The 27,026-nt window shown below is 41.5% G+C and overlaps 1 long non-coding RNA gene across 2 annotated transcripts in view; it reads right to left on the bottom strand.

Moving 5' to 3' along the window:
- The window catches only part of LOC140844765 (uncharacterized), a 50,077-nt gene extending 23,570 nt beyond the window's left edge, over nt 1–26,507 (bottom strand). For both annotated transcript variants that reach the window (XR_012123254.1, XR_012123255.1), the window contains exons 1-2: nt 26,359–26,507; nt 22,553–22,616 (exon numbers count right to left, since the gene is read on the bottom strand). This is a non-coding gene — a long non-coding RNA (uncharacterized lncRNA). The remainder of the gene's footprint in view (nt 1–22,552; nt 22,617–26,358) is intronic.
- Nucleotides 26,508–27,026: the final 519 nt, after the last annotated feature.

The following is a 27,026-nucleotide window of genomic DNA, read 5'->3' as shown; positions in this document are numbered from 1 at the left end:
ACCTGTTCCCCCTCTGACGCAGCTCTGCCATATTGGAGAAGCAGCCTGAGGCTGGCCACACCCACAACAACAGAGCTCCACAGAGGCTGGGCAAGAATTAGAAACCCTGCCTGCACACAGCTACCCAGGACAAGCTGCTAGGGGTCGCTGTTCTCCCAGGAGAGGAAGGCCACAAACCAACAAGAAGGGACTTTCTCTTAGTCAACACACACACCAGCTCCCGACAAATACCTCCATCACCATGAAAAGGCAGACGAATTTGATACAGACCAAGATCACAGAGGCAAACCCTGAGAAGGAGATAGACCTAACCAATTTCCCTGAAAAAGAATTAAAAATAAAGGTCATAACCATGCTGATGGAGTGCAGAGAAATATGCAAGAGCTAAGGGATGATGTACAGAAGGAGATTACAGAAATGAAACAATCGCTGGAAGGATTTATAAGAAGAATGGATAAGATGCAAGGGGCCATTGATGGAATAGAAACCAGAGAACAGGAATGCATAGAAGCTGACACAGAGAGAGATAAAAGGATCTCCAGGAATGAAACAATATTAAGAGAACTGTGTGACCAATCCAAAAGGAACAATATCTGCATTATAGGGGTACCAGAAAAAGAAGAGAGAGAAAAAGGGATAGAAAGAGTATTTGAAGAAATAATTGCTGAAAACTTCCCCAAACTGGAAAAGTTTATAATCGATCAGACCACAGAAGTGCACAGTACCCCCAACAGAAGGGACCCAAGAAGGACAACACCAAGACACATAATAATTAAAATGACAAAGATCAAGGACAAGGACAGAGTTTTAAAGGCAGTTAGAGAGAGGAAAAAGGTCACCTACAAAGGAAAACCCATCAGGTTATCATCAGACTTCTCAACAGAAACCTTACAAGCCAGAAGACAATGGCATGATATATTTAATGCAATGAAACAGAAGGGCCTTGAACCAAGGATACTGTATCCAGCATGGTTATCATTTAAATATGAAGGAGGGATTAAACAATTCCCAGACAAGCAAAAATTGAGGGAATTTGTCTCCCACAAACCACCTCTAAAGGGTATTTTAGAGGGACTATTCTAGATGGGAGCACTCCTAAGACTAAATAGATGTCACCAGAGAAAATAAAATCACAGCAAAGAAAGCAGACCAACCAAATACTAACTAAAGGCAAAAAATAAAATCAAGTACCCACAAAAGCAGTTAAAAGAAACACAAAAGAGCACAGAATAAAACAACCAACATATAAAGAATGGGGAAGAAGGAATAAGAAGGGAGAAAAATAAAGAATCACCAGACAGTGTTTAAAATAGCTCAATCAGTGAGTTAAGTTAGACAGTAAGATACTAAAGAAGATAACCTTGAACCTTTGGTAACCATGAATCTAAAGCCTGCAATGGCAATAAGTACATATCTTTCAATAATCACCCTAAATGAAAATGGACTGAATGCACCAATCAAAAGACACAGAGTAATAGAATGGATAAAAAAGCAAGATCTATATGCTGCTTACAAGAGACTCACCTCAAACCCAAAGACATGCACAGACTAAAAGCCAAGGGATGGAAAAAGATATTTCTTGCAAACAACAGGGAGAAAAAAGCAGGTGTTGCAGTACTAGTATCAGACAAAATAGACCTCAAAACAAAGAAAGTAACAAAAGATAAAGAAGGACATTAATAATGATAAAGGGGTCAGTCCAACAAGAGGATATAACCATTATAAATATATATACACCCAATACAGGAGCACCAACATATGCGAAACAAATACTAACAGAACTAAAGGAGGAAAGAAAATGCAATGCATTCATTTTAGGAGACTTCAACATGCCACTCACTCCAAAGGATAGATCCACCAGACAGAAAATAAGTAAAGACACAGAGGCACTGAACAACACACTAGAACAGATGGACTTAATAGACATCTATAGAACTCTACATCCAAAAGCCACTATTTACAATAGTCAAGAAATGGAAGCAACCTAAGTGTCCATCAGTAGATGAATGGATAAAGAAGATGTGGTACATATACACAATAGAATATTTTTCAGCCATAAGAAGAAAACAAATCCTACCATTTGCAACAACATGGATGAAGCTAGAGGGTATAAATAAGCCAGGCAGAGAAAGACAAACACCAAATGATTTCACTCGTATGTGGAGTATAGGAACAAAGAAAGACTGAAGGAACAAAACAGCAGCAGAATCACAGAACCTAAGAATGGACTAACAGTTTCCAAAGGGAAAGGGACTGGGGAGAATGGGAGGGAAGGGAGGAGTAAGGGTGGGGAAAAAGAAAGGGGGTATATATAATGTGGGGGGAGGAATGGGGAGGGCTGTGCAACACAGAGAAGACAAGTAGTGATTCTACAGCATCTTACTGCGCTGATGGACAGTGACTGCAATGGGGTTTGTAGGGGGGGACTTGGTGAAGGGGGGACCCTAGTAAACATAATGTTCTTCATGTAACTGTAGATTAATGACAAAAAAATTAGATCATGGAATTTTTTAGTAATTTCTGACAATAAAAAGAGTAAAATCTTTCATTCTACCACTTAAATAACACTATGGAATTTCACCAATTTTTTGGTTTTTTTTTTAAAATTCACGCTGCAGTTTGATGACTGATCAAAACTTCCAAAGCTTGAGTTCATGTTTCCAAATTTCATTGCATTGTACATGGGGTAAACTCTATTACAAGGTGAATTCTTTAAGCTGCCAGAAGAGTGTGTTTTAAGGAATGGGAGGGGCAGCTTTCAACCAAAGAGGGAACTCATGCAGGGGACTGTATCCCCAGGGGTCTCTGTTACAATACTGCAGATGTGGTGAGATTCCATGCCATTCTATACCAGGGATGTGTCTCTACAAGACGGGGATAATTCTGTAATATCTCACCCACGTGGATATCTATTCCTATAACATCCTAGGTAATTTAAGCACTACTTCTATTTTAAAAGAAATCATTCATTTTATCAGCAATACACAGGTGATCTGACCTTAAACTTAGGTAATTATAATAATTAAAGAGCTAATACCACATTCACAAGCATGTGCAGACCCTCCGTCGTTGCCTATTGTCTAGAAACCATTATGCCGCGTGTAGCTTTCTTTCTGTTCCCTGTTTCTTTGGAGCGCTTCCAAGATTCAGTCTGTTATTATTTAAACTCTCTCTCTGAATGTTGGTATTTTTGTGCTCTGCCTTGTATGACTTACAGATATTTTTTTTCCTTCTTGGTGAGATATTTTCCATACCCATTCACAACCCTTATTCATCCCACATGCTCCAAATAGAATGCCCACCTAATCAATCACCACTTCTGCATTTGAAAATAAAACCAACCTTTCTTTATTATATTGGGCAAATTAGTCAAATGAGTGTTTTCTAAAACTTGCTGCCTTTTTAGGGCCCTTGGCTCTCAGCCTGCCTTTCTCTAGTGCTGCCTCCTCCTTCCCTTCTTCTCCTGTTTGCAAACAGTGTCCATTTCCTTTCCCTGGGGTTCAGGGTGGATTCTGATCCTCCCGACTTTGTTGCCTGCTTCGATGATCATGTGCCTTTCCTTCTGAGTGTTCCCTTTCCAGGGAGGCCATGCGGGGGGCGCACAAGCCTTCTGCTCCCTCTCCCCTGGGGTTGAGCAGTTGGAATTAAGCAAGGGAAACTCTGTTCTCTGGCAGGTTTCATGTTCAGAAAGTGCAGCAACTGTACAATCAATATTCATCACTGAAAATGGCAAAATGCCGTTGTTAATGGTTTGCTTGAGACAAGGTAGTAAAAAAGAAAAAAAAAAGGAAGAAGAAGCTTACACTTAATTTTTCCCTTACCAGGTCCCCCCACTGCCATCCCCATTTCCCTTAATTTCTCTACATTAGTTTAATTTTATGAAGGATTCCTTTGTTTTAAGAAACCAGGGTCCTTTTGGGCCAATCCCAACATTTTTGTGAATCAGGCCTCTTGAAGAGAGAGAGAGCCTTGTAAGGCATCTGCTGCCACAGGAAGTCTTGCGGCCAAAGCCTGTTACAGGGAACTCTGGCTAATTGTTGTCCTGGTGAAGCAAATGGCTCCTAGAATCATGATTCTTTTTGATGTATATGTTTATAAGCAATTAAACTCCAGTTTTAGGGAAGACTCACTAACAGCATGCATTATTTTACTAGACATACTGTACTACTTGAAGCCATCTTCGCCATCTGCTCATCATGATTATAAATGCGAGAAGAACATATTTTACATTAGCATCAGAAACTAGTGTGATATTAAGGATTGAAATGCCCATATATGTTCTTTGTACAGTTCTGAATGCATCTGTGCTGTTTTCATTTTCTTTCCATGATGCAAATCAGAGGAAGACGATGCCAGCTCCTTGTGGTCTCTTTTTGATGTGGAAGATAATTTTCAGGACAGAAATTCATTAGGAGGGGATTTTGACTCACTATTCAGCCAAATATGCTTTTAAAACTATATGAGCTGATGTATCTGGCTCTTACAGGCCTTATTTGGTTATCTGAGTTCCTGGCCAATGAGGGAAAACACACTGGTACACCCAGGTCAGTGAATCTGTAATCTTCTTTAAGTCCATCACAGAAACAGTGCATAATGTATAATGGTGTATTTTTTTCTCTATAAATAAAATTTAAAAGAAGCCTAGGATGCACTCGATATAGAGTTGAACAAACATCTGGTTAGGCATATGTTCTGTTTTCATCCACATCTATATATCTGGATGGTCTTTTTAGATGGAGAGTAACGCCATCATAATGTTGGAGGAAACAGGGATGAAACCCTCAGTTCTGTTCTCTCAGCTGGGCTAGTCCATGCTGCTATGTAAGCATGTTCAACTCATCAGAAATGGTGGAGATGACTGTATTAGAGTCTCTGCTAAATAGGATTTTTAGCCAAAGTCTAGAAAAGTAGGCCAAAGGAAAGGATACTCAAGGTGAGTTAAAAGAAGTTCAACAGTAGAGTCTACTTGAAAGATTTTCTGCTCCCTCAACAGCAAAAATTTGATTTATCGTTTACTTGAAGAACTCAGTTCACACTGTATTTCTGGGGTTTGGTTTGATTTAGTTTTGCATTCTGGCCATATTGGAGAGTACAAATGACCAAAGTGTGCATTTTAGGATGTTACACATAAATGAAGATGAAGATGTATGTACTTATTGGAAATGAGTGACTGTGGGCTCTGAACAACTCTGGGGAAGCAGGTACACATCACCAAAGTAACCGCTCCATTCAAGCAGGACAGAGACCTGCAGTGGTCACGGAACAGAGCTGCCAGAAGCAGAAAGCCATTGCTGGTCTCTTTCCTCAGTTCCAGGTAAAAAAGAAAAGAAAAAAAAACCACTTAAAATACAGTACTCTATAAGAAAATTTCTGATTTCCCTTGGAGTAGCCCATGCATGTAATTCTGTTATGGACTGCTTTCTGGCTGTGGCTGCTGTCATTTTGTGTAAGGGCTGAACTTTTTGGGTCCCCAGCTCCAAAGTGTGTACAATGAGCCCACCCAACTATAAGACCAGTGTCCCTGGATACCACTTTCATCATGTTACTCCTTGCTCGGGAATGTTCAGTGGCATCCAGTGATGCTTGAGGTCACACTGAATCCTCTCTTGACAGGATCTGCCAGCTTTTCTTTCTAACTTCTCTGGTTTTTACAGTTTTTCAGGCCTCTCACATTCGCCACGGGACCACAAAGCATCTTCTGGATCTCCGCATGCAGCCTGTGAGGATCACTGGAGGATTCCATCTAACACCCTCTCTGGCCCATCAACCATCATGTTCTCCTGCAGCAGTGTTTGTTGGGTTAGGGACCCACAAGATGCTCCCTCCCTGAATTTCCACAGAAGGCAAGCCCTATGCCCCATTCAGTCGATCTTTGGTTTCTATCATGTTATACTTAAGCTGAGAGCTGAGACTACAGACATGGGGTTTTTTCTCATGGGCCTAATTTGTGCTTTAACGTCAGGTAGGCTTCCTCCAAATGTCCTTTTCCTCTTCACAGCCATCCTTCCCCTGTCATTGGAACGGCTTTTCTCCTCTCCCCCTATGGCTAATTACAAAATCTCTGCTCCTCTAACTTCAGGTCTTTGAAATCCACCAATCCTTTCTTCTTTCATTAAAAGCTGGTTCTCACAAATGAAAGCTTGGGCTTTCATAACTTTGGTACCCATAACTTTCATAACTTTGGAACATTGTCCTTCCTTCAGGGCTTGGTTCTGCCCTTCCCCAAAAGCAGGATGACATCAGCTACATGGGTGGAAGATTGCAAAGCAGCAGGAATTTGGGGGAGTAAAAATGACCCAGGACAACACTTTAAAATGATGTTTTACTTCATGTGCATTAAGACCTAGTTCAAATTCTGTCTTTGCTAATCACACAGATTAGAAGTGATTTCTACTATCCCCAAACTCCTAGCATGTGTAACCCTCATCCAGGGCTGAGAGTCTTGCCTGAAGCCATGTCTCTCTCATCTCTCTGAAGCAGACTGTAATCCTATCATGTTTCATCCTGTCTGATGCAGCACCTCTTCACACCTGTGTAATTAGGAGTTACAGAGCAACAAGCATTGTCCCCTGCCTGATAGATGGCCTCCTGGCATCAACCTGGGGCTAACCCTGAGTGTCTCCTAGTGGTAGGTATGGAATGCCGAGAAAAACGACTGGAAACTTGAGGTGACTCTGGCTGGTCAAGTCTCGCCTTTCACACTTGCCCTGCTTTTGGACTTTTAAATACCCTGAAGTTCAGGATCACAGCAATGCCTCATTTTCAGCTGGCCTGTGAACTTGATTTCTGAACACTGAATAGAATTACTAAAATAAAAGATTTAATACTGAGAAAAATGTACCCCTAATCAATTTATCTTCCAAGGCCCCAGATTTGATTTGGAAGAGTGATTGAATGCATACAGTCACAGAGGTATGGAGTCCTTTCTCCAAGAGATTTTATAGTGTTTAATATACACAGTATAAGTAAAAGATTGCTTAAAGCAATTCAAACTGTTATTTTAATTAAAAGATAATAATTCCTGCACCTGGGCAAAAGAAATTGAGCAATACTAAGGGTTATATGCAAAAAAGTGAATGTCCCTCTAATTCTAAATTCCTTTCTAGTTCCTCCTCCAGAGTTACTGTTAATTGCTTCTTTTTTATCCTTCAAGAAAATTCCTGTACATATACAAGGTGCATTTATGTAGGTGTATAATATGCATATGTATATAATCCCCTTCTTTGGCCCCACAAAAGTGAGCACACTTTATACATTTTTATGAATCTTGCTTTATTCACTTAAAAATGAATTTTGCATATGTTTATACATCAATATGTACAGGTCTCATTCCTTTTAATGGGTGCTTACTATTGCATTATTTGAATGTTTCAGAATTTATTTGGCTAATTTTCTATTGCAGAACAATTAGGTCAATTATATTAGCAAGAACTTCTATAAATAAAATTTCCTAAGCAAGACTGATGCTGCAGAATCAAGGCCTCAGGTCATGTTACTTTCCTACTGGTTTAGCCACCATTTCACCTCTACAGGACCTTTTGGACCTTTTGGAGTGGGGCATGTCACTAAGCCTTCTCCAGGCTAAGGAGGGACACAGAGGCACCCAAGGCTTATATGTGCCTTGGGTTTCCTATGTTTGGTGCTGGCTTACTGGAGTTTTAATGCCAGTTCCCTCTGAGGCAGCCCTTGTACTTGTCCAGGCCTATTGGGTCAGTGAGACCTGCCACCCTGCCCTCAGACTGTGCTGATTCTGCTCTGCTCACTGCCCAAGACTCTTCCTAATCTTTGTGTTTCATATTTTTGCATCCACGAGGCTTGCTTGACCTTTAGTTGCTGTCCACCTCTGTCTTTTGGAGATGGTTTATTTTCTGGTCTTGTACACCACCCCCGCCACTGGTGGTCTCTGATTCTCAGGCATCTCCTCCCCTCGGCCTCCCTAGTTGGACCCTCTACTTTTCCCACCTGTATTGCTGGGAGGCCCCAAGGCTCTTTAACTAGCAAAACCTGCTTCTTTATCTACACAGTTCTAGGGACTGTGCCAATCCTGCTGTCTAATGTGGCTAAGCAAGGAAAACGCCCAGGAATCATCCCTGACTCCTCCCTTTTTCTCATATCTGGTGTCTTTAAGTCCCACTAACTCCATTGCTGCTACTTTGCTTGAAAACACATTTGTCCTCAGAGCTGGAATGTGGCTGAAGATAAGGAAAAGAGGGAAGGGAACAACTAGCCTGAGGAGCTGTGATGAGTGTGGAGAACACAGAAGCTGGTGTGTTTCATGAGCTTCTGAAGTTCTAATATGAACAAAACCCCATTGCTAGACTTTGCTTCAACTGGGGAGGCAGGGAGAGTAAGTATTCCAAGTGACCACACAGGGCACATTCAGGCCCTGCCTGCTGCTGCCCCCTGCAGTCCGCCTTGAATAGGTTTCAGTTCCAAGAACGCACAGGTCAAAAGGACTCTGCGGCGGGTCCACAGCCACTGGCTGATGTGGTAGCCACGGCCAGGTGCGGCTCTGGAGCTCTTGCAGTGTGGCTTGTGAAAATGGATTGGCTGTAAGTGTAAAACACACACCAAATTTTAAAGACTCGGGTCAACAAGAAAAAAAGAATATGAGATATTTCACTAATGATTTTTAAGTTTATTGTATGTTGAAATTATAAAATTTCAGATACATTGGCTTAAATAAAATATATTGTTAATATTCAACAAGAATTAATATCACCTGTTTCATCTTTTTACTGCTGCTACTAAAATATTTAAATTACATGAGTGGCTTGCATTATATTTCTATTGGACACTGGTATAAATAGACTGATATATAAAAAGTCTAATGAATGGGATTTCAAGTCTTGATAGAGTTTTTACCTTCTATGACATTCTGTCCCTATGAACACTAATTCCTGAGAAGTTTCCGTTGTCCAAGACATGTTCAAGGAATGAGAATTCTTGTATTTGAAGGGTCTTCGGAGTCCAGAGCCCTCATGGAGGCACATCTTTGTTCTCTAAGAGTGAGTCTAATCTGCAGAAACCATTCACGTGTTTATTCAGCAACATCTACTGCATGCTTAACAGTGCTCTCCACAGCTAGGCAGTGATGCACGCACAGGTGAAAATGAAAATTTCCTGACTTCAAGGAGTTTATTTTACTGCAGAAACAGATCCATAAACATCCAAGGGAATTATTTTAATAAAAAGGTGTACAAAGTATGCAAAGACCCCTTTCAGTCCAGAATCCCCATGAACAGCAAGATCGGTTCCAGGTGGGTAACAGGCATGGAGCCTTTTGTACACAGACCTTCCAGGGATTGAGGGCATCTTGAATAAGATCCTTAGTAGGCTGGCATGGGACCGAGAAATGGCTGTCTATGGACTTCCTCACTCTCCTTAGAGAAGTTGGGTGTCATTTCCAAGCATCCTTTAATCATGGTCACTGTAATCTGTCCCCAGTTAGGACATTTCTATCATCCCAATATCCAGTGTGTAAAATTCAAGGAAATTCTACATGGACTCCTACTGTGCACCTCTTAGTCAGTTCTATTTAAATTAAAATGTTTTGAAAAAGGAATTCCTTTGGTGATAAAGACTGGGAAATCCGTAGGAGACACACCTGTAACAGAGAGTGCTGCCCAAAGAGGACTGAGCAGAACCAAGCTGCAGGGCCCTGAATTACAGACTTGTGTGGTTGATGTACGGTTACACAAACATTTTCTCATGCTGGTAAATGGTGACAGCATTATACAGAGAGTGAGTGGCTGGTCAACTCCAGTGCAAACCATTAACCACATTAGAGAAAATAGCTCTGGAGAGGTATCGCTCAATGGTTTTTAACTTCAAAAGACGTCACGAGAAGAGCCACAAATTATTATTGCTGACAATTTGCACAATTTGTCCCTGGTGAAATGTGTGTGTCCCTACACTGCACCATTTTACATAACAATATGAAATATTAAAAGGGAAAAACGTTTTGTAATAAACAGCAGTTTCGCTGATTGCGGCTGATTATGTTAAGCAGCTTGTACTGAGGGTGTCAGAGGAGACTTAATAGCTCCTATAACGAATCTCCATGGCTGACCTCTCCCCTCCGCTGATGAAGCCTATTCAAAAACCTGCTGCCCTTTCTCATTTTCAGATCTTATATTTCTGAACTGTTTTGATCATGCATATATTTGCTAAAGTTGTTGTGTACAGGATTTGTGTGTGTGCGTGTGTTTTAAAAAATATATAAATCTTGAAGAAAGATTCCTCCCAGGGCTGTCTTATGCATTATTAAAAATGAAACTAAACAACACTACCCAAACACTAAAAACATACGTACTTACAACATTCTTATCAGATTCCAAAATGTCATTAATTATAGCTAAAGACTGTTCCTGTGTATGAGGGAAACGCTGTGAAGGCATATGGTGCCGAAATTTCTTACTCCAACTTTAAGATGAAGGGCAACAATGTCTTTCTGGGGAAGAATGTCAGCTCGGTCATTTCATCAGCCTCAATGGCTGGTACTTAGAAGCAAAGTGCTATTCAATCATGAAGCAATTTCATTTTTCTGATAAAAGTTTTTGATTTAAATGGGATTTCATAGAGAACATTTCAGAGTGCAGAGAACTCCTCCATCAGGAAGTACAGATAAATATATAAGTGTGTATGTGTAAGTGTCTCTAATTCACAGTTTGCTCTTCCTCTTTTCCCCAAATCAGAGATGTTTACCAAACCGCAGGGGCAATGTGGTGGAGGTGGAAAGCAAAGCCTTGAAAGAGCAGAGGGGATTGGTCTGTCCCAGATTATGCAAATATAGCCATTCTGGGGAAAGAAATTAAAAAAAGACAAAAGGGTGGGGAATCAGCGATCCAAAAAGTCAAGTATATGAATGCGACTTGCTGGGAAAGGGTGGGCTCAGTACAACAAGGTCACAGGGAAGGCACAGCTTTCTATGAGCCAAATACAGGCTGAAGCCAGCTGATAAATATTTCTGCTGGATTTGAAGCAGGTTGCCACCAGCAAAATAAAAATCCCTAGGGGGCAGTGCATAATTAACAATTTGAAGATGTGGCCCGTCATTGTCTCAGAGGGAGCCAGGGAAACCTCCCCTCAAAGCACAAAACCCGAGTTCCCATATTAATCCTACAATTCCCACACAGACAAACGTCAATGTCTCCCCAGAGGCTGGAAAGGCTCCTTTACTCTTGGCTGGCAAATGTTCCCTGGCTAATGGTGGCATTTTCTTGTGATTGCCTATCAGCACCACCAAACCTGTCTCTCTAGTCTGAGGGACAGCACTCGGCATGTTGAGGAAAGCAAATGAATCTTTTTTCAGTAACAAAGAAACAAATAAAATCACTGAGAGGAGAAAGCCCTTTAGACCAGGTTCCTGAATGCTCAAAGACTTTTAGAATTGCGACTTTTTCTTAAAACAACTGACCTTCGATTTTAAGTTGGACTCACAAATGAACACCATTACATTATTAACAGCACCAGGAAAGAAGTCATAAAGAGGTTTTGGCATTGTTTTAACTTTTCTTTGGTTTGCTTCAAGACAGGTTGGATTTTAGACGGAGGAAGAGGTTAAGTGCCAGAGAAAAAGGATACACAAAGCAACACTAAATTTTATTTCTTGGATGACATTGGCATGAACTCAAGAAAAGTCAGTAATGTTTTCTAAGAGGGTGCATACAGGCCAGAGCAATTTTTTCTGCTGCTGAACCTGAGAAGCAGTGTGGACCACTGCTCAGAGCCCCAGATTTGAGGAAAGGAGACCTGGGCAATAGTTCCCTAACTCTGACCCAGGAACCGTGTGCCCCCTGGGAACTTTCTGAGCTTCACTGTGTCTCAGTTCCTGCAATTGCAAACTGAGTTCATATCACTTGCCACCTGCCTACCTAATCAGAATATTGTGAGGGTTAATGAGATTGCACTTGCAAAGTGATTGCCTCATCATATAACTCCAAAGTATTATTATTTATCATAAAGACGCAGCTGCAATATTGTATATTGTTACATACCAGACGCCATGCTTCTATATTTAGCAGCTTTGAAATGAGGGCGTCTTAGAATTACACAGTGGAAGGGACCTTGCCATATCTGCCTGCCCCAGGCTCTGTTCTGGGGCAGGCAAGTGTCTAAGCACCCAAGCAGCCTGCTGTTTAGTCTCATCTTTACATCTAAGGTGGGAACTCTTGAGCTGCACTCCAGAGGAAATTCCAGTGTTATCATCCTGATGGCTAAGAGTTATTGCTTAAATCTGAATTTGCCACTCTGTTTTAACTATCATCAACTTTTTCTTTTATAAATATGTACATTGGTCTCCCTCACTTAGCCATTTTGGTGGGCAGAAACCATATCCTGTGCATTCTTGTATTCTTTATATCACCTCCTGGTAAGGCAGTACACAGTAAACACTCAAGAAATGCACATTGGATTCAATTCAATTGCTTGTATTTATGTGGGTAGAAAGAACACCACTCAGGATATTTTAATAAAGAGTGTTGGACCTACATTCCTAGAGCCCTGGGGGTTCAGGCTGGAGGAGGTCACAAATGCAGGAGCTCAGGGCTAAGAGGTAGTGTGACCATGGTGTGCGTGCCCAGATTTGGAAAGAAAGTTGTACTTGGACCTTTTTTTCCCTGTGCTTTTCGAAAGCCCTGTTTATTGCTTACTGGGTAAAATTGAAGTATTTCCAGAATCTCTCGCCTGGCCTTAGTGCATCTCCATATCAATAGGTGTTTCCAAGGGGTGGAGAGAAGTAGTCCATCTCCATATCAGTAGGTGATTACAAGGGGGAGCAAGAGCATGTCTGGACCACAAAGGGTCCCCTTTTCTGCAGGCAGGTTGTGAGAGACACGGGAGAGCAGAAGTGAATGACTGCTTGTATCAGTTAATGGGTTTTTCCCACTTTATTTCTCCCTTTGACTGATTTCTGTTTCAAAGGTATTTTGCCCTGGGATTTCCCCCCCTGAGTTACACTGGTGTTTTATGCAGAGATTAATGAAAGACTCAATCAAATTTTCCTAGTTATCAGAGCTTTCTGGTCTATAATTACTATATTAATTTATCTCCACCTCCTGGTCTCCATCTTTTTAAAGATGAGTACACCATTTACTCACATTTCTACTCAAAAGGAACTTCTGTTCTCTTTAGTCTAAAAAATCGAATAAAATCTAGGCACTGGAAGGCTCTGCCTGCATGTCAGCAGAACTGGCTCACTGGCTGATGCATTCAGTTTTCATAGATTCTCAGTGAACCATTTTTGCCCCTAGTCTCATCCGGTTTCAATTTTTCCAGTATATCTGAGTCTTGGTTGGTTCACAATTCACATTTGATATTTTAAAAAAGAAACCCACGAGACATATAACCATCCCTGCGTCTTCTTGTCCTCTCCAACACTCTGTCCTATCTTGGAGGTGAGCCTGGCCTCCCCTCTACCCATGCTTGGTCCTGGTCTGGCTCTGCTGCTGCCAAAGCAGCTTCTGTAACACATGGATTCCAGAAAGCAAGAGGCCCAGGGAGCTGGGCAAAGGCATTTGGGCTCGAAATATTATGGCCTGGGGCTGAAGGGCGTTTTGTTTTGGTGCCTTCTGCATTCCTGGCTGGTTTCAGTCCTTCTGGCTGTGGTGCTCCTCATTGCCTTTTTACACACTTGGGTTATTTCTTTACCCAAACTTCTTAAGGACTCTGGACTAATTTTTTCTATTTTTTAATGCTTTGTCATTTGCCCTTCAGCTCTCAGTGAAGTCCTGGGATTACTCAGTTTTCTGTTTGTTTTTTTTTTTTTTACAAATGATTTATCTGGTCTCCACACTGCTATAGCATTTTAGAACCTGCAACACTACCTTTTGAACAGCAGTGCTGTATGACTTGGTGTGATAGTTCTCTGTCAAGTTAGGTAGGCCGTGGTATCCAGATATTTGGTGAAATGCCAGTCTAGAAGTTGCTGTGAAGGTATTTTTTAGACATGATTAACATCTAAATCAGTAGACTTCGAGTAAAGCAGATTATCCTCCATATGTGGATGGGCCTCATTGTGTCGTAGAAGGCCTTAAGAAAAGACTGAGGTCCTTTGAAGAGGAGGAAATGGTTTCCAAATACTTTCAAATTTGAATTGCAACATCGGTTCTTCTCTTGCGTCTCCATACTGCTGGCCTGCTCTGCAGATTTCAGACTTACCAGCCCCCATAACTGCAGGAGCCAATGCCTTAAAATAAATTCCCTCTAATTCTTTCTTTATCATCTCTATCTCTATCTCCTCTGACCTCTCTCTAAGGCTAGAATACAGATACATTCATATCCTTTTGGTTCGGCCTCTGGAGAACCCTGATTAATATTCTTGGTTTCCAAAACTCTCTCTCCAACGAACTCTTCCTAGCTTGGGTCTGCTAATTGCTTTTGTAGGCATTAGCAAAGTTCACATATATCTTTAAACACTATTTTTGTTTTTCCTTTTTCCTAAGGACCTTGAAAATAATCAGTCACCTTGTCTTTGTTTTTTTCCACAGCCCCAGAATGATGGTGGTAGTAATAACAATCCCTCTTATTTGTGTAGTGCTTTACACTTGTAAAATGCCTTTTATCTCACAAAACATTAAGTAGCTAGGGTAGGTATTATTACAAATGAAATGAAAAGGGTTTGGGCATCCTAAGAAATTCAGCCAGTTCACACAAATAAGAGGTAGACTTAAATTGGAAACTCAGGATCTGGCTCTCTTTCAGTAAGATTTAAACTTTTAATTAATAATTCCCAAATCCTGAGACTCCAGCTTTTCCGTGGGCCTGGTCATGGGCCAGCCTGTAGTGCTGCAAGCTGAGCCTCAGGACGGCGCTCGGCCTCAGCCAGCACTCGCCGCCCCCCTTGCGCTAAGACCTCTCTACTTGAAAACTTTGAGTCTGATGAATGAATACTGTGAGGTCCCACATCCCTGACATCCTTAGTCCTACCCACCTTCTCTCCACAGCTTCAGGGGAAGGAGGGGGCGCTCGATAGAGCACCCTACGTACGAGGCCAAGGAGCTGTGCTCTGTCTTCGCGGGTGTCTGGGTATTACTGAGGGTTTGCATCAGTCTCATCACCGCCCGGTTTTTAACTACTGTGATCCCAACTGAGGGTCTACAAAGCCTTTCTTTGTTTATACGTTCCTCACATTTTCTTTCCAATATTTCAGTGAGGAATAGGCTTTTAGCTGTTTTCCTTCATTACAATATTTATAAATGTTGAAAAAATTTAACTTGCATTACCAAATCTGGGTCAGAGACTGGTTTGAGGTGTTTCCTGATTTCTTGGCTCTGAGTCCTGTGAATGTGTCCTCAGCTTGCCAGCAGGGGTAGAGCAAAAGTGGTGGAGCGTGTGGAGTGAGACACCCGTCCTTGGTGCTGGTGTCTGCAAGCAGAGAAAAGCATCCCTGGTTCTGGTGTAGGGGAGCAGAGAAATGCTTGTCTGCAAACGCAAGCACTGTGTGCGGGAAGGAACTGCCCTTTAATTCACAGGCCTCCATTCTTGGAAAACTCACCAGAGTTCTGAAAACAGCCTCATCCTGGCTCAGTAAACCTCTTTATCTCTACAGCAAGAAAAAGTAAACAAATTTTGTTCTTTACCTCTCCCTTCTTTTCCATTCAAAGTTAGCCTGGAAGAAAAACCTTTCCTTCTGTGGCTGGAAGTTTCTGACGTCCCATAGCTAAAGGGGCCACACGTTCCCAGGTTTCAGACTCTCTTGCCAGAACTCCTACATCTGGCCCCAGTGTTGGTGCCCAGAGGGCATGGGACAAGTGGGGATGAGTCTAAAATTACTGCCAGACTGTTTTAATAATATTAATATTGTGAAATACGGACAACAACAAGAATAGTAACCAGTAATTGAGGGCTTACTCAGAACTGGACACAGTACTAAACTTTGACATTCAGTATTTCAACAGAGGGATCTGATTCCCCTTTTCCAGATATGGCCAGAAAGGTTAATTAGCTGCCCAAGGACCCAGAGCTAGGATGTGGTTGGAGAGATGGTTCTCGTCCATGTAAAGGCTGCTGGTCTCCTGCAGGAGCTGCAGCTGTCAAAGGATGAAGGCCCATGGGAGAATCCAGAGAATGAAGCCATTGTGTCTGTGGGTTGGTTCTAGTTAGGTCTCTTCTAGAACAGTAGTGCTCTGGGTCAGCCGTTCTAGACACTCAGTGTGTGCAAGGTCATATCAAACTGGGTCAAAACCTCTGGAATCTTGCAGTATCCTTGTCATGAACCTGGGGCTTCCGAGGCCATAGAATATCTATGAAACTCTGTGACTGCAAGTGCCCTCCCACATCCACCTCAGCAATGCTCCGCAGACATGGCATTCCCCACCCCCCTTCACTCTGGCAATAGGAATCTAGGAATGGTTAGGGGTGAGAGTTGGGGGGGTGCAGAAACGGGACAAGTAAGCAATTGCCTTTACCTTCATTTCTGCTCACCTCTCTCGTCCTTAATTCTGACCCAACAAGGCGTCTGGGGATCTACCACCTGAGACCTCTTGGAGAGACTGGCCTGCCCCAGTTGGACAGAAGCCCCCTGAGGTTGCAGGCCAGAGAAGCATTGCCCACGTGTGGGCGCATGGCCAGTGAGCGCACACTCCTTGGGCACATTCATATGTGATTTGCGTGTGACAAGAGGTGGGAAAATGCACAGTTAGGTAAGGTCTGCTCCCAGACCCTAAGGGTCACTGTTTCAGTGACCCCTGGGGGAAAATGCAAGTCTAATTAATCTCAGAATAAATACAGACAGTGCTGGCTCCTGAATCTAGCTTACTTGCCATCAAGCACTCAATTCACAGTGCTCTCTTGCTGGGGCTTTACCCATGGATCCCTGCCTGGAGGTACAGGCAACAAGTGCTGGAGGCTCTAGGACCTGCAGCTGTGGGGATCCAAGGACACCAGAGGCGTGCTCAGGAGCCAGATGATTCACTGCTGGGGTATCGGCCTTTTGCTCAGCTCCTGGAGTCCTGTGGATGCTAATGGAGATCTTGGTGTGTGGATCAAATGAGGGACACAGTGAAAAAGAAATGCGCACAGGACCAAACGTGGCTCTCTGCTCGTTCAGCTCTCTTTGTACTTCAGATCAAGTGTCTCTGCGTCCTTTTAGAGCTCTGTACTCTGGCGGGAGGAGTGGACGGCCTCCCGTCTTGGCCAAGGGGTTGCTGGCTGCATGCTTTGTCTCCTCTTGCAGACAGGAAACTGTGAGAGGGGAGCCTTTTGTCTGTGGTCGTTAGGTTTAAAATCCAAGAGAACTATAATCTTTATTTGATCTTTAGATTATGTTGGCTTTGAGAAAGGCCCATTTTTATTTCATGATAAGTATTTCAGTGGTTTCTAATGGAATTATCCTTTTTGCCTAGGTACTATGAAAATGTTCTACTTTCAGAACTTACGTTCAGAACTCTGTATGAAAAACCAGCCAACACACATTCCCCTCAGTGAGTTTTCCTATGGAATAATAAAGTGCCCAAAGTCACATTGCAAGCAATGTGGTGCTGTGAAACCTGGGAAATCAGAAATCACCAGTTGACTGAAAGTATGAAATACCAGTGTGATTTAGCTATAGGTGGCATCAGCAATTGTGATGTTAGCACGAAGTCACTGAAAAGCATTTTTACCCACAGTCATGAATAACAAAACCTTGTTCTGGGGTTTTTTGGAAGACTTCCAACAAAATATAGCCCCCTTCAATTCCCAGTAGAACATTCCCATAAGAAGCTTAGGAATTTAGCCAACAAAACAGCTAGAAAAAAATCAATTAAGTAAAATCATTCTTTTTAGTCATTTGCATATGTTCAACTCAAAGTCAGTGTTCCTCAAAATGTGGTCTGTGTGCCACATGCATCAGAATCGCCTGGGATTCTTCAGAGCCTCAGCTCCAGTTGGGAATCAGAAACATGGAGTGAATCTGTAGAATAGCAGGTAGTGTCTCCCTCGGGTGATCCTGGGACATCTGAAAATCTGAGAAGTCCTTGGAGAAGGTAATCCTCTCACAGCCTAAATATTTATGTTTCACAAAATCTGCCATTGGGTTGATATTATTTTCTTCCTGGATTGAAATTTATGAAGTTAAAGTCAGTTGTGTTGGTTAATTTAAGTCATCAAGCTTTTTGTTGGGCAGCACCGACGTGCTGTCAGGGACGCAAGGATGAGCAGGGGCCGGTTCCTGTCCTCCCTGATCCTCTGTTTGAGCATGAAGGGCCAGACAAAGGCATAAATACATACATTGCAAGGCAGGAAATGATGAGATCTTTCCAAGAGAGAGCTCTGCCCAGTACCGGAAGTCCAGACAAGAGTCCACAGGGGTGCACTGCCATGGTCTACAGGAGAGCCATGGTGTTTGAGAGGAGCCTTGAGGGTCACAGGTGAAAGTTCACAAGCAGAGATGTGGGGGATGTTAGGATTCTGGGAAGAAGGAACAATGTGAGGGGAAGTGTACAGATGGAGATGATCGGGGACCACCAATAAGTGGGCTGAGCTAGAATGTTAGTTTAGAGCCATCTCATGACTGGAATGCACGGTAGATGAATTTTCTTTAATTGAATATAATTCATATATTTAAAAAATTCATCTTTTTAAAATGTCGAATTCAGTGGTTTTGCAACCATCAATATTATCTAATTTCAGAACTTTCTCATCACCCCAAGAAGAAATCTCCTACCTGCTAGCAGCCACTCTCCTTTCTTCTCTCCCCCAGTCCCAGGCAACCTCTAATCTACTTTCTGTCTGTATAGATTGTGTGGATGAATTTATACATTATTAAATAGAGATAAGGTGCTACTAGTTATTTTAATTGAGGTAAAATTTGCATATAGTGAAATACACAGATCTTAAGTGTACTATTCAATAAGTTTTGACAGTGTATACACTCATTAATCTCCCCAAATACAGAGCATTTTCATCACCTTATAAAGTTCTGTCATGGTCCCTTCTAGCTAATCCTGGCATTCTAAGCAACCATTGTACTGATTTCTGTCATCCTAAATTAATTTTGTTTTTTCTTAAACTTCATATAAATGGAAGCACACAATATATACTCTTTTGTGTCTGTCTTCTTTTACTCAAAATAATATTTTGAGATTCATTCCTGTTGTTGCATGCATTAGTGTTTTGTTCTAAATAGTATTTCTTAATAGTATGAATGTACTACGTTTTGTTTATCCATGCTTCTGTCAATGGACATTTGAGTTGTTTCCAGCTTATGAATAATTGTGAATAAAACAGCTCTAAGTTTCCCTTTTTGGGGATATGTGCTTATATTTGAGGTGAGGGGTTTAAACACCTAGGAGTGGGTTGTTGGTCAGGGAGCTAATGATTTTTATAGAGCAAGAATGTGATCCTACCAGGGCTGAACTTCAAAATGAATTCAGCAGTACTCAAGGAGAACCAGGAATGGCAGTTAGGGAAATCAGAATGGACGACAACCTTTCAGGCTGTGAGTCAGAAAACACAGCACTTGGAAAACTAGTGGATATGGTTGAACAGGGGGAACAGAAGTCTTAACAACTATTTATGGGGTATCACCCTCCAAGGCCTCCTTAGGTCCCAGGCAGTCTGACTGGTAGAATGACACACTCATTCTTATTTTTGGGAAAGGTAAAGGTTTTAGTTTAGGACCAGATAGATTGCTGTTTCCCAAAACACCATTTCCCTGAGACTCTGAGCACCTGGCTCGGGGCATCAGTTGAATGATTGAACAGCTAACAATCATTTGATACTTGGGAAGAAGGAAAGGGCATCAGGGAGAGTGGGTGGGCTGAGGCAGAAGCTCACACACCAGAAATTAGCCCACTTGCTGGACTGGTTGATTAGATTAGTTACTTGTGTAATGAGGTGGAGAATTTTATTCATCAGAAATTCTCCTCCAGAATTGCTCCCAAGAAAAATCAGTCAGGGCATGCCCTGTGATTCTCCCTTCCCCCGCTCCCCAGGGAATCTCATGGACCTCACCGACCAGTTTGTTCAAAGAGGATATTTGTGGGCACTAGAGGCACAAGAAAGTTGTTGAATTACAATTTAGGAAATGTGCAATGGGTAGCTTTTTTTCCAGTTACTATGCTGACTGTGAACAACTTTAACCATCTATTTCTTAGTTTCCTTGTCTGTAAAATGGGAATATCTGTTTCATTTCCCTTGAAAGTAGGTTATAAAAATCAAAAGAGATCATAAATGCTAAAATACTTCCAAAAAACAGGGACCACATTGTCTACCAAATAACAAAACAACCTATAAAGTCCTCAGCTTGTCTTCAAGGTTTCGATGTCCAATGGTCCAAACAGCCTTCCGGTTTCTTCTCCTTCTCCAGCTACTGCCAGCACTTGCGCTGCCCCTGCCCACAGCCAGGCTCAGCTTTGCCTCTGCCTAGATTGTCCTCTTTCCTGTCCTGGACCCCTGAAATCCTTCCCAAGTTGTGTCACTCACACTGACTCCTTCAGATTCACTCCTTATACCATCCTCTGTTCTGCTCTGGTGACCCAGACAGGTAACCTGTCCTTGAGATTTCAATAAAGTTGATTCAAGCCATCCTGTGGGAAGTGCAGTGTCCTCCCCACCATCTATAAATTCCTGGGAATAAAAATTTATGGGCATTTCTGGCTCCAAGCTCCTGCTCTCTCTGATTTTTTAAAGTCTGAGTTTTACCTTTTGTGGATTTCTTATCAGCAGATATGGGACTCACTTCACACTTCTTTTTTTTTTCAACACAGAAACACTCAGAGGAGGAGGCAGTTGTGTGTCAAGGGTACTAGAGGTGAGGCCATGGCGGGGAGTAGCCTATATGCCGTAATGTTAAACCTTATATAGCCTTACTCTTACAAGGGCTTTGGTCACCCTGCTGTAAGAACATCTCAGGGGCTGCTTTTCTCCGCAGCAAAGCTCTGCGGTCTGGCCTGCCTCCTCTCCCTTCCCCCTGCTTCCCTGTTTTCTTCTCTCTCCTCTTCTTACCCCCAAATTCCTCTAGCCAGGTTTTTGTCTCCTTCTAAATGCCAGCTTGAGGGCCATCACCCCTGAAATAGCTTATCCAATTTTTTTCTAAAGATCCTTTTCTCTTTAAAATATATTTGCCATCTTAAAAATTTTTTTTTCTCTCTGCTACATTGACTAAAGTTATTTATGATCATGTCTTACAGCTCCTACTGGGTTATATGCTCCTTTAGGCAGTGCTTATTTCTGATTCATATGTTAGAAAATTTCTCAGAGCTTAAACCCAATGCTTTGCATGCAGTAGGCCGTCAGTGCTGAATGAGTGAGAGGGTGAGTGACTGAACGAGTGAAAGCTAGCATCTTCTGTATAACCCCAGGAAAAAAAGCAAAGTGGAAGGAATAGAAACACCAGGTTTCCACGATAGGGTATTAATATATTTCAGTCACCACCAGAAGAGGTCATATGGGGTACAGGGAGCCTGCAGAGCTCCCCTACCCCTAACGAGCAGGTGAATGCCACAGCCAGTGTCTATACTGGCTTTGTATATACCTAAGAAAGGAGCACTGAGGCTTTTCAGAGAGGATGCTGACTTCCAGTTGAATAGCAACAATTTATGACCATTACCAATGAGAAAAACTGCTCCTGTGACCTACGAGATTTGTCCTCTCCATCCCGTTTGTGACCCTTCAGTTCAGATTTCCTTCAGTGAAGGAAGAGTTGTCATGAGGAGTACAAATTCAGGGCAGAATCACAAAAAACCCTTATACCTGCTGATTGGAAACATGAAACATGTATTTTATTATAAAGACTCTGCCATTCATCTTATAAAAAAATGGAGAAAGAGAAAGAAGACTATGGCTTGAACATCAGTGAAAGAGGTTGTACAGCAAAGAACATGCTCATGAAATTGCCACTGAATGCTACAGTTCTTTATATCCGGAGAGTAAAAATACTAATGTTTGTAGAGCTTTATACTTCACTAGTGAGTTCATTCAAGAGGTGCATGATCTTACTAAACCTTCACAATAAGCCTATAAAGGAAGAAGCATTGCCATTCCCATTCTACAGATGAGGGAACTGAGACTCACAGAGACCAATATCCCCAATGTCACATACCCAGGAAGTGGCAGAATTGCAACCAGAAGCCTGCCTTCCTGCTCCAAGGATCTTACTGACTTCTATCACATTCTGCCACTTTGCCCGGAAGATAGCCGTCAAGTCCCATCCGTGCCCTGTATATCAGAGTTCTGGGGCCTAAAAATCTCAAATGATCACACTACCTAAAGAAAATGCATAAAATCATTGACCCAATGAGTGATGGGCTTAGTTACCAGTAATAAAAATATATTCTTAAGAGTGATTAAGTCAATACATCATTTTGCTCTGCTGTATCTCAGTTTTGACCATTACTTGGAGTAAATCCGGAATGAGTAGCACCTGATCCAAGAGAAGTATACAGAACTTCAGAAAGCTGGGAGAGAAAAAAGTAGGCACCTGCTTTCTCTCCTGCCCCAGGAACTTCTTCCCTGGCTCTCCCTGTGCTAATGGTCAACAGAGCATAATGGCCAAGGTCCTATGTTTTGGAGTCTGGCTGATGTGGCTGTGTGTTCTGGAACTACCATCAACTTTGGGCAAGTCACTTACCTCTCTAAGCTTTAGTTTCCTTTTCCTCAGCTGCCAAATGGGAACACGTCGGTTGGTTCTTTGGCTGCAAACAACAGAAAGAGATTCACCAAATAGAGAAATGAAATGATCTTCATTTTCTTGCAGATTCAACGGGGGAAGTTGAGCAATCAAGTCTTGCAAAGAATAGAAACCTGGGAACTCTATGGATCTGAATGGCAGAAGAAACAGTCTTGTCATCATTCCAAGATCAGAGTGACTCCACCCTAATTGTTTCCTAACCCTGTGCCACTCAGACCACACCTGAGCAAGGAGCAGGGACAGGGACCTTGACTGACAGTCCCTCCAGAACCATACATAATGGGGCAGGGGAAGTTACAGAAAAATTGGAGTGCTGTTTTGAAAAAAGGAGAAGGAGAAAACAGAGATTTACTGCAGGAATAAAAAAATAGTACTTCATAGGTTTGGGTTCTTTTTTAAGATTAAAAGATGTAACGGATCTAAAATGTTTAGCACAATGTCTGACACACAGAAGGTATTTGATAACTATTTATGTTGTTGTTCTGAATGAAACAGAAGTTGAGAAGGCCTATGGAAAATCCAAGGAGAAAAATGAATAAAAAGAGAAAAGGATTCAACAGGTGGCTTGGCAGGGCAAAGAAGGGCCTCCTCCTCCCCCTGATACCATGACCACCTCTAAAATACCATGAAATCTGAAATGAATGCCTTTCATTATTTGAACATTGCATTGTAAAAAGAATGCTAAGTGCAGAGGCACCAGTAAATCTACACAACTAGATACTATTTCACTGACTAAACTGAATAACAGATATACAGACACATCTATGTAGAAAGCAAATGGCAATAAAGCTGAAGTATAAATGATTCATTTCAGAAAATTCAGTTTTAACAATCTAAGGAATGGAACAAATATTTTATAATTATTATGATGGAATCATTTTAAAATTACAGTAAAATGGTTTTTACTTGTTCCTCTGTAACATGAATGAGAGGTATTGGCAATTAACAATTATATTCTAATATTTCTGCATATCACACTAACCACAACAAACATTAATATTTATGTGTTACTCATACTGTTACTGACCGGGCTAGATTCAGTCCCTAGATCCTCATTTTCTATTCCTAGAGACATAAATGGGAGTTGCAAGTGAGTAGCTGAATGCACATTTTCAACTGCTGTAGTTTATCATTCTTATAGTTTACATATCCTGAAGGCTTCATAGCCATGGCGCATCAGCCCTCACTCTGGGAACTGTCTCGAACAAGTCGGAAGCCATAACCCATAGGCAGTGCCAAATGTGTCTGAGCAATCCCTTACCTTAGTGGTGAAAATGTGGCTCTATTATTCCTAAAATAACAAAGTATTTAAATTTTGATTTTGAAAAATACAGTATCTATCATTCTCTTTCTCTCTCTTTCATTGTCATCATCATCATCATCTACCAGATAAAATGGACACAGCTCCAGAAATTTACACTGGCACTATTTGTGGCATATTGGAGAATGCAGATCTCTTCTGGTTCTCAAATCTGCATGCAATCCTAGACATTTCTCTAGAATCTTTGCACAAAAGAGACTTAATGCACCCCTTTTGTGGGCCTTCTTCTCAAAGTACCCCATCCTATTGCTATCAGAACTTGCCTTTTTGGGGAATAGGAAATGCCTAAAACAATTAAACAACCCCAGATTTTAGAAGTGTATTTTGCTTCCATTCTACCCTTATTTATAAGGAAAATGAAGTGGAGAAGTCATAAAACTTCTAGTTTTTGTTTTGTCCAAACAGTCCTTGAATCTTCACAAGGAATGAAGAATGTTTTTTTTGAGATAAATATTGTTAACTTGAAATGCTTTTAATACATGATATCATGTGACATCTCTATGAATCTGTAAATTGTTTCATTGTATTTGGGGCTAGGCGGGGCCCAAATATGTGGGTTTAAGGAAACTAAAAACAAAGGAAAAATATGTTTGTTATTTAAATTAGAATGGTATCCTTGACACTTGTATTTCTAAAGTGCTAAGGATTTTTAGAGGTTCATTCTTGTCAATAGCTTTTTAATGGATTTGTACTAGAATGATTGTCTCTGTCAGGGTCCGTCACATCCTTGCTGCATCAGACACGTAGAGAGAACAAGGTTCTCACAGCATCAAGACCCTCGCACAGCTCTCTTAATAATATGGCCAGCCTCTCAATCAGGTATCAGATGGTAATGAACATCCTGGGTAAAGGAGAGCAAATTAGTGGTCTATAGATAAACACATGTCCATCATCACTTATTGGTAATAATATATGAGGTAAACAAGCAGTGAATCAAACTCCTTAACCCTTTAGTTAAGATTTTGCATGAACAGTTCATCTTTCTTTTTGAACTAACTTCTTTTCTCTTGTCTATGTAGAATATATAAAATATCTCAAAATAAATTTTAAAAATATAAAATTTCTATCTTTTTCTTGAAAAAAGAAAGTATCTGAGGGGCTATAATGTTCACTCTGAGGAATCAAGATTTTTTCTTTAATGGAGTCTGCCCTCAACATTTTCAGTAGCCAATGCCATAGTACCATAGGGCGGCGCAGTTCATAGGAGGTAAATAAATATGTTTCCTTTATCTTCTGCAATTTTAATATTTGGTTACATCTTCAGCAAAAAGGTAGCACTGAATATATGCTCTATTGTACTACTGTAATGTGGTGACTGGTTATTCTAAGAAAAGATTATATTAGAACAATATGAAATAGAAGCAGGGTGAGATGGGAGAATTTAGGAATTCCACCGTTGTTCTCCAAATTTGAGTCATGTCCAGACTGGCACAAAAAGTCTAGACATGATCACCAAATTTAAAACATAAAATTTTAAAAATCTTCAAGAATTTCACAGCCTTATCTACTCAATTTGATAAACACTGAATTAAACTATTCCAGGTGTATAGATAATTCCCATCATTATTCTTATAGTCCCTCCTAAAATCATCACAGGAATATTTACGTAATCCACTCCAGAGGTGAAGCCTCACAGCCCGGAAGTTGTTCCTGAGTTCCCATATTACAGATTCTTTCCTTTTACATGTAGAGTTTTCACCCTCTAGTTAGAAGACTATTCACATATTCTAAGATGGTAAGTTTCTTCAGGCTTGCCAGGTGATAGGTATCATATCCCATAATCTTATTTAGGATTCTATTCTTTTTATAAGATGCCATCTCTACCTGTTTCACTGCCACTCTCTCCCTAGTTTCCACCTCCCACCTTCTAGGTTGAAGAGCCCTAACCTAGAGACAAGTCTGACCTGATCCGGCGACATCCGGACTACTGCAAAGCAATTCCTGGGCAGTCTTATTGCTACCCTTTCAGTGGGACAAAAGTGATCCGCGACGTATTTTTGTGAAAAATCAGTAAGTGCTACATCAAAACATCACGCGGCTTTTTCTGTAAGTTTGTCTAAATAGCTGCGGGGTGGTTCCTGGGGCCGAGGACAAGCCACACAGGGCGGGGCCCCCAGAACCCTGCTGCCAGCTTCTCCACTATCTTACTCTCATTTCTCGTTTGCATGATTGTCCTTCTTCTCAACAGCCTGCTCCCATAGTGTGGTTATGAGGAAACGCTTCATGGAGACCGATGATTACCTGATTCATAAAAATGTATTAAGTTTTGCCTTCTTCACTTGCAGATGAATGACTGACAGAGCAGAAAACTTTATACAATGAGGCAGTGTTAGTGCCTCAGAAACACTAATTTCTTTCCTCCCTGATTCAGTGTGTAACTCTCTCACATTGTTTAAAATGTCTTTTCCTGTTTTTATCTCTGTACCTTCCCCTCTTCTCTTCAACTGGCATCCTCGGTGTGCTTGCCAGCGGGTCCGTGAGCCTCGGTTCCATGAGCTGCGTTTCTGCCGGTGTCCTGCCTGCATTTTTAAGTGCAACGGTGTCCAACAGTCATGCTTTCTACCTGATTTTCCTTCTGTCGTCCGTTAACTGCCAGGGGGCAGCCACTGGTTCTTACACTCCTCTGGCAGTGAGACAGCATTTGAGATGAGAACTCCAGACGATGCACCCCCAGCTGAGCTACCTAAGAAACTTTTTAAACCTTTCAAACAAGCATGACCTCAACTTCATCACATCCTGCACTTTTAACACTGGTTTCCAATTCCTACCAGTGTGCCTAATAAAAGAATGTTTCTGACGTTCCTGTGTTATTTTCCTCCTGCTGTGTCTGATCCTGAATATTGCTTGCTTGTGCTCAGTGTTCAAAGCACTGGGTGTGTGTGCACATGTGTGTGATTAAAATAAGTTTCAAGATAACATAATATCATCTCTGTCTTTAGGTGCCAATCCATGGTTTCCTTGGAAAAACACACAACTTTGATCTTATCCAAATCGCTGACTGTGTCTGATCCTGAATATTGCTTGCTTGTGCTCAGTGTTCAAAGCACTGGGTGTGTGTGCACATGTGTGTGATTAAAATAAGTTTCAAGATAA

The sequence above is a fragment of the Manis javanica genome, chromosome 12 (assembly GCF_040802235.1).
Source record: "Manis javanica isolate MJ-LG chromosome 12, MJ_LKY, whole genome shotgun sequence".
Classification (NCBI taxonomy): domain Eukaryota; kingdom Metazoa; phylum Chordata; class Mammalia; order Pholidota; family Manidae; genus Manis; species Manis javanica.
This window is presented reverse-complemented; position numbering and strand designations above follow the sequence as displayed.